General features: G+C 44.6%; 2 non-coding genes across 2 annotated transcripts; both read left to right on the top strand.

Annotated features, from left to right (window-relative positions):
- Positions 1-2,506: 2,506 nt before the first annotated feature.
- On the top strand, positions 2,507-2,578 carry TRNAC-GCA. Its single transcript has one exon. It is a non-coding gene; the product is annotated as a tRNA-Cys (tRNA).
- A 2,115-nt stretch (positions 2,579-4,693) lies between these two features.
- On the top strand, positions 4,694-4,765 carry TRNAC-GCA. Its single transcript has one exon. It is a non-coding gene; the product is annotated as a tRNA-Cys (tRNA).
- The last annotated feature ends 3,358 nt before the right edge of the window (positions 4,766-8,123 follow it).

The following is an 8,123-nucleotide window of genomic DNA, read 5'->3' as shown; positions in this document are numbered from 1 at the left end:
GAGAGACAGAGTGTGAGCAGGGGAGGGTCAGAGAGAGAGGGAGACACAGAATCCGAAGCAGGCTCCGGGCTCCGAGCTGGTTACGGATAGGGCAGCCATGTAGAGATATACAGGGTGTGTATTATACGATTCCACCAATTACATAGCACCCTGCGGTCATGCAACGGGGTGACCCTAGATACTGGCTACATTTTACCCACTTTGCCAAAAAAAAAAAAAAAAAAAAAAAAAGGTAGAAACTGTGCTACACGCACGTGCGTGTGTGTGCACACAGATACATGTGTGTGTGTGGAAGGGGCAAAGCTCGCCAGTTAACTACCTAATATACATTCTCCCCTCTTCCTTAGTAACAGACCGCTGATTTTTTTACCCAGCAGTTATGTCCCTCCTACAAGACCACATTTCCTGGCCTCTCTTTGGCTACGGGAGGAAATGAGGGAGAAGAAGCAATCATTGGACAAGACTTCTGGGAAAGCTTAAGAGATAGACAGACACAACATGTCCCTTTTTTTGGCCTTTACTCCTGCTTCCCACTTGGAGCATAGATGTGATGGTTGGAGCACCAGCTGCCAACTTGCACCATGGGTCGACCTTGAGGATGGGATCCACATTTCAAGAAAGGCTGCCCAGAGAGCTAAAAGGAGCCTGTGTCCCTAAAGACACCCCAGAGTGGCCATGCCAGTCCTGGTCTGCTCACCCCACACACGTCGGGTTTCCAAAAGAAAGGTGTATATGTCTAGCTTGTTTACACCACAAATCAAGATGACTCTGAAGGCTCGTGCCCTTTCCCCATCAACAACATATCAAGCCCCTAGCTCAGTTGGTCCGAATTAGTCACGAGAAGGAGGCTTTTCTAACACGGTCACTTTCTTGACCAGGAATCTCCCATCGTTATGGGCAAGCAGGTGTTCCCGAGGCCTTCCTAGCTCCCCCATGACAATCTAGAGCAGCCCAAGGAAAGGTCCTTCTACGGGTGCACGTTCCCCGGTGCACCCAACTTTACCTGGTCCACACCCACTCCTCTGTGGAATAAAGAGAGCTCAGGGGCCATGTGCATTTGGCAGCTTCCTTGCCTATAAGTCTCCCCAGGAACTTCCTTTCTTTCGCGCTAGGAATGCACGATACAGTAGTGAATGAGTGTGCACCCCTTAGCACAACAGCACTCTCATTTCTAGTCAGTTACCAGCAGCTGAACGCAGTTCCTAACCGGTGGAGTGTGAATCTTTGGCCCGTTGGAAAAGGTGGTTCTACAGAGGGGTCCCATAACTATCCTAACAGAGTAATGAAGCCATCCCTCTGTTCCGGAGAAGTTCACGGTCAACACGTCCTTGGGACTGGTGCCACTCAACGTGTTGTCCGTGAACTCGGTGTCAATGCTTATAAATTCTACAATGATCCGATGACAGCCAGCTCTGGCGTCGTGTGGGGCTGGAGGGAGGGTCTCCAAGCCAAGTCTGTTGCACTGGTATTGAGCCATGACAGATTTTAAGAAAATAAAAATAAAGCTGACCCTTCACTGCAGAAAGCTGGGAAGGCTTTGCTTCACTTCCTCCCCCTTGGAGACGCGTTTGTTGGCCGTGTGGAACAGAAGGCCCTTGGGGATTTAGCTCGCCACGGCAGTCAGGGCCCTTAGGTACCGGCAACAGAAGCTAGGTTGAGTCTTTCAAGTTCATTACGAATATATATCTCACTAGGGAAGAGTGGTGGAAACTGAGTCTCCGAGTTAAACTTCTAGGAGCAATGCCCCGAAGCAAGCTGCAGAACCGACATGCGGAAGAAACCGTCGCACCCACTGGCATGAGCCAGCAGGGGGCGTCATCCTCTGTTTCCACCAGAAATCAGCAGGTGCGTCACAGCTGTATCGAACACGCAAAGCCCGAAAGGAGGACAGGGATGCCATCCTGACCCAAGGAAGGATATTTTCTTTTTTTTAAAAAAAAAAAGTCAATATTTCTTTCTGAGGGCACGAGCAGGGGAGGGGCAGACAGAGAAGGGGGACACGGAATCCAAAGCAGGCTCCAGGCCCCGAGCTGTCAGCATAGAGCCCAACGCGGGGCTCAAACCCACGGACCATGAGACCATGACCTGAGCCAAAGTCAGACGCTCAAACAACTGAGCCATCCAGGTGCTGAAACATAGCCCCCAAATGAAAAACTATAAAGGATCAACTTGACCATATCGAAATTTAAACCTTCATATGACAAAAATTGAAAAGCTGGCAATGAACATTCTAGTCACTGTTCAATAAACAGCAGCTTTACCTCTGGGCTTCACCTTCTGCCCAAATACCAAGCCAGGCACAGACTCCGTTGTCTCAGATGGAACCTTCAGCGATCTTCCAAGCTGGTGCCCAGAAGGGACGGTGTCTTTCGTGAAAAGGAGGGCAGTTATGGCACGAGACAGTGCATTTATCGTTGCACAGAACCAGCAATTCTCGGAGTCGGAATGAGCAGCTTGCGTGTGGAAGCGTAAGAAGTTTATTAATTACACAGCTTCCCTAGCAGGTGGGGGTATAGCTCAGTGGCAGAGCATTTGACTGCAGATCAAGAGGTCCCTGGTTCAAATCCAGGTACCCCCTTTGAGAGCGTGCTTTTTTCCTCCTTGAACTGAAAGGACGAAATCAAGTTGTATGGACACCAAACTCTAGTTCCCTTCACAGGACAAGGCAGGTAGAGTTTAGGAGCCAGCACGTTTATGGCCACGTCATAGATGCAGGGGCCAGTCAGGCTCTCAGCACCACCTTGAAGACCAAGGACAAGACTGAATCTATCCCCAGTGCCTTTTCTGAGGGTCGGTTTCCCCAGGACCACAATGGTACCAATTTCAGTAGCATCCAGGGTCCAGTCCAGAAACAAAAGCTGCCTCCATTATTCGAGCAGAGTATTTAATAGAAATAATCATAGGAATGTAAGCCGGTGCAGCCACTCTAGAAAACAGTATGGAGGTTCCTCAAAAAACTAAACACAGAACTACCTATGACCCAGCAATTGCACTACTAAGCATTTATCCACGAGATACAGGTGTGCTGTTTCGAAGGGACACAGGCACCCCCATGTTTCTAGCAGCACTATCGACAAGAGCCAAAGGGTGGAGAGAGCCCAAATGGCCATCGGTGGATGGATGGATAAAGGAGGTGTGGTCTATACATACGATGGAGTATTACTCGGCAATCAAAAAGAATGAAATCTTGCCATTTGCAACTACGTGGATGGCACTGGAGGGGATGATGCTAAGTGAAATTAGTCACTCAGAGAAAGACAGATATCGTACGACTTCACTCATATGAGGACTTTCAGAGACAAAACAGATCAATTTAAGGGAAGAGAAACAAAAATAATACAAAAACAGGGAGGGGGACAAAACATAAGAGACTCTTAAATATGAAGAACAAACAGAGGGTTTACGAGAGGAGGCAATGGGCTAAGTGGGTAAAGGGCAGTTAGGAATCTACTCCTGAAATCATTGTTGCACTAGATGCTAACTAATTTGGATGTAAATTTAAAAATAAATAAATAAATAAAATTTAAAAAAAAATTAAAAAATAATAATAATCGTTAACCAGTGCATCAGGGTCCAAAAGCTGCTGCAGCCAAAGACCACGAGCTGGGAAGCTTAGAACAACAGAAATGTATTGTCTCACAGCCCTGGGGGCCCGGAGTCTGAAATCAAGGTGTGGGCAGGGTGGTGTCCTCTCTGAAGAGGACGGTCCTCCCTCGTGTCTTCTAGCTTTCCGTGTCCGGTGGCAGTTCTTCGAGTTCCTTGGCTTGGGGACACACCGCCGCGGTGACATGTCTCCTCGGGAGGACACAATTCAACCCACAACAACCAGAACTCCGAGAACTCGAAGACAAGAGGCCGCTATCACTCTAGGGCTGGGGGAGCAAACAGAAAAGGAGGAACTTGTTAAATCTCACAGGCTTGGGGAGGATCTCGGTGGGCCCCCGACTCAGATCTCTAAGGAGGCACTGGTGGCCCTGAAGAGTCGGGGCAAGGCTGGTCCCGTGAACACCAAACCGCAGGTGGCAATCCCGGACGCTCCTGGGACGGACTGTCGCTGCCCGGTGACACCGACAGGAGCCCCAGCGGGCAGAACACGGGCTTCTTCCTTCTCCCACCCTCCGGGGTCCCCCGAAGAGCCCTTCAGGGGAACAACCAGGAAGCCCCCTGGCAAAGGATAAGCGTGGTTTACAGAGTCCCGGAGGCCAGCATCGCAGAGCGGGGCCCAGAAAGGGGGACTTGGAACTGAGGGGCCATCATTTCCCCAATCATTTCTTCAGGCGGTTAAAAGGGTTGAATACGTGGAGATCCGAGGCCAGCAGAGGGGCCTGAGCCTGCGTCCGAGGGTAGAGCTCTGACCCCTTCTCCAGTCAGCGCGTCTTCTCCCTTTTTCAGGGTGTTCATGCTTGGCCAGCCACTGGGCATTTTGATTCTCGGTTTGCAGGTGCTCAGCACAAAACCCACAAGACGGATGTTCCGAGAGATCCTCCCGGCTGTCGGGGAATGCTGCCCAAGTTGCTGCCTTCGCCCGGGACGGAGTTGTGAGTGAAAGCTGCTGCTTCGCAGGCAGGGAGAGGAGTGAGCAATAAAGCAGGTCTGGCCACTCAGCCAACGTGCTGAGGAGGCACCCAGAGCCTAAGCCCTGGGTGTGGCTGTGGAGGCAAAGGGTGTTAATTGGGCCTCACTGGTATAGTGGGGGGGTATAGCTCAGGGGTAGAGCATTTGACTGCAGATCAAGAGGTCCCCAGTTCAAATCTGGGTGCCCCCTAGCGTTTTGGTCACCAGGGGTGGTAAAGAAGTTCCAATTTCCTCTCCTCTTGCCGAAGCTGGCTTCTGAGTTTTCCTGCAAAGGGTGCAGAAGCAGAGATCACACACACCCAAGCGGGCAGCTCTGCTCAGGTGATGTGTTTGTCCCCTCCTCCCATCTTCCCACACGCCCCTCAGCTGGTCCCCGCACTCTCCAGGGTGCACTTGGTCTCCTGGCTGAGGGCGAGGACTCTGTCCTTTGCAGGTAGCCAGAGGGAAATGTGAGATCACCCCTAAAAGGACAATATTTTGGCTGTTGTGTGATTTCTCAGCAGTTGCAGAGGAAGCCAGAAGACAGCACAATAACACATTCCGTATGTTGAGAGGGAATCACAGTCAGCTTTGAATTCTATTCCCAGCCAAACTATTCTTCAAGAACATACAAAAGCTGAGAGAGTTTCCTGCCAACAGACCCTCGCTAAGGCAAATTTTAAGTATCTACTTTAGAGAAAAGAAAAATGATCCCAGAATGGGAGGTCTAAGATATAAGAAGGAATGTTAAACAAAGAAATGATAAGATATGTAAATAAGTCTAAAAATCATTGACCATTTAAAGCAATACTAAGATCAGGGGCGCCTGGGTGGCTCAGTCGGTTAAGCGTCCGACTTCAGCTCAGGTCATGATCTCGCAGTTTGTGGGTTTGAGGCCCACCTCGGGCTCTGTGCTGACGGCCTGGAGTCTGCTTCGGATTCTGCGTTTCCCTCTCTCTCTGCCCCTCCCCCGCTTGTGCTCTGTCCCTCTGTCTCTCAGAAATGAATACATGTTAAAAAAAAAATTGTTCTTAAGAGTGATTTTGCCAAGCAAAAGGGGATAAAGAATGGAGGGTACATGCTACTCGTGTTGCTAACCATGCATTAATTCTAATAATTCATTTGTTGATTCTTTTAATTTCCTATGTATATACTCGTGTCATCTAAGTAGTTTGGAAGTTTTATTTCCCTTGTTCCAATCCTTACTTTTTGTTTTTCTACCTTTTCATGCTGACTAGGACCTCCAGTATAATGTCGAATAGGATGTTGATAGCAGATATCTTGACTCATTCTGATTTCAAATGAAAAGTTCTCAACATTTCACCATTAAGTACCTATTGCGAACTATACTTTTAATAAATGGTCTTTATCAAATTAAGGAATTTTCTATTTCTAGTTTAAAAGAATTCTTTTTATCATGGATTGATGTGAAATTTTATCAACCCTCCCCTTTGATCCATTGAGATAATCATACGATTTTCCTCTTTTAGTCTATTTACATAGTGAATTTCACTTATTGCTTTTTCTAAAATTAAACATACTTTGCATTTCCGATATAAATCCAACTTGGTCATGAAGTCCTACCCTTTTTATATATTTGTGAATTGGGTTAGATAATAATTTATTTAATTTCTTATACCTATATTTTATGAGATTGGTCTATGAATTTTTTACCATCCTCGTTGGGTTTTGGTATTAAGATTGTGCTAGTCTCACAAAAGGAGTTGTAGAATGTATCTACCTTTTCTAATCTCAGATTTTTATGTAAAAATAGTTATTGCTTATTTAAGTATAAAACTCGCCAGTAAAACCATCTCGTCTGAATTTTTTTACCAAAAGATTTCAAATAACAGTTTGAATAAAAGAACTATTTAAAAACTTAGATGACTGACTATTCAGTTTTTCTATTTTTTCTTGTGTCAGCTTTGTTAAGTTGTAGTATTTTTAAGTCCTTGATCAATTTCAACAAAGTCCTTGGACTTTGCAAAGTCCTTGGACTCTTAAGACATAATGCATGGGTTCAAATTCTGGCTTCTAACAAGAGGGGCCTTGGCGAAATTGATAAACTCTCTCAGCCTCAGTTTTGCCATATATAAAATGGGCATGATAATAGAAATGAGTACAATGATAGTGCCTAGTTTGTGGAGAGGTTACAAAAATTAGATAAATTAATAATCTTTAAAGTACATAAAATCATGCCTGCCTCACAGTAAGTTCTTTGTTTATGCTTATTAGATTTAAAAATTTTGTATATATTAATTTTTCATAGCGCTCATTAAAGTCTGCAGTTTTTCTTTTTTGATTTATAATATTGCTTTATCTTTTTCTGCTTTCTTCTTTTTCTTAACAGTTTCACCAGAGGTTAATCCATCTTTCCTTTTCAAAACCAACTTTAGCCTTGTTAATCCTGTCCACTGTGTGTTCGCTTTCTATTTCATTAATTTCTGTTCTTTTATTTCTTTCTCCTCTCATAGTGCTCTTTCATCCAGTTTTTTTTTGAACTTCTTGAGATGGATTCTTAGTGTATTTTTAATCTTCTTTTCCAGCATGTTGCTCAAAGCTATACGTATTTCTCTAAATGCCTATATAGCGTCCATCAATGGATGAATCAAGAAAATGTTACACATACACAGTGGAATATTATTCAGCCATTAGAAAGAAGGAAATCCTGCCATCTGGTGAAACTGGAGGGAATCGTACTAAGCAAAATAAGCCAGCCAAAAAAAAAAAAAAAAAAAAAAGGTAAGTACCGTATGGTATCACTTATATGTGGAATTTTTTAAAAAGTCAAACTCATAGAAACAGAGAGTAGATTGGTGGTTGCCAGGGGCTGAGGGATGGAGGAAATGGGGTGATGTTGGTCAAAGGGTAGAAACTCTCAGTTATAAGATAAATACGTTTCAGAGATCTAATGTACAGCATGGTGAATATAGTTAATAATACTGTACTGTATTCTTGAAAGTTGCTGAGAGTAGATCTTAAGCATCCTCTCTCTCTCTCTCTCTCTCTCTCACACACACAAACACACACACACACAAAGGTAACTATCTGAGGTGATGGGTGTGTTAATTCACTTGATTGTGGTAACCATTTCACAATCTATACGTAAATCGTATCATTACATTGTACACTTTAAATATATTACGATTCTGTTTGTCAATTATACCTCAATAAAGCTATGGGGGAAAGAAACTAAACAAAATTTTTAATTATTCATGATGTTTCTGCTCCCTTCTGTTCATTAATGAGAAAGGTATGTAAAAATTTTCCACTCAAATTCTAAATTTGTTTATTTCTCTTTGTTATTCTGTCAAGTTTTTGCCTTACATGTTTTGAAGCTGTGTTACTAGCAGCATAAAGATTAGGAATTCTTACATCTTCCTGTTAAATTCAGCCTTTGATTATTAATAACTGATCTTGTTGTCTCTAGTAACATTTCGTGCCTTTTTTTTTTTTTTTGTGTGTGTGTGCAAAAAGGTGATTTTATTAAAGCACGAAGACAGGACCTGTGGGCCAGAAAAGCTGCACTGGGGTTGTGCAGAGTGACTGCTTAGACACTATGGAGTTGG

The sequence above is a fragment of the Leopardus geoffroyi genome, chromosome A2, assembly GCF_018350155.1.
Source record: "Leopardus geoffroyi isolate Oge1 chromosome A2, O.geoffroyi_Oge1_pat1.0, whole genome shotgun sequence".
NCBI classification, from domain to species: Eukaryota; Metazoa; Chordata; class Mammalia; order Carnivora; family Felidae; genus Leopardus; species Leopardus geoffroyi.
This window is presented reverse-complemented; position numbering and strand designations above follow the sequence as displayed.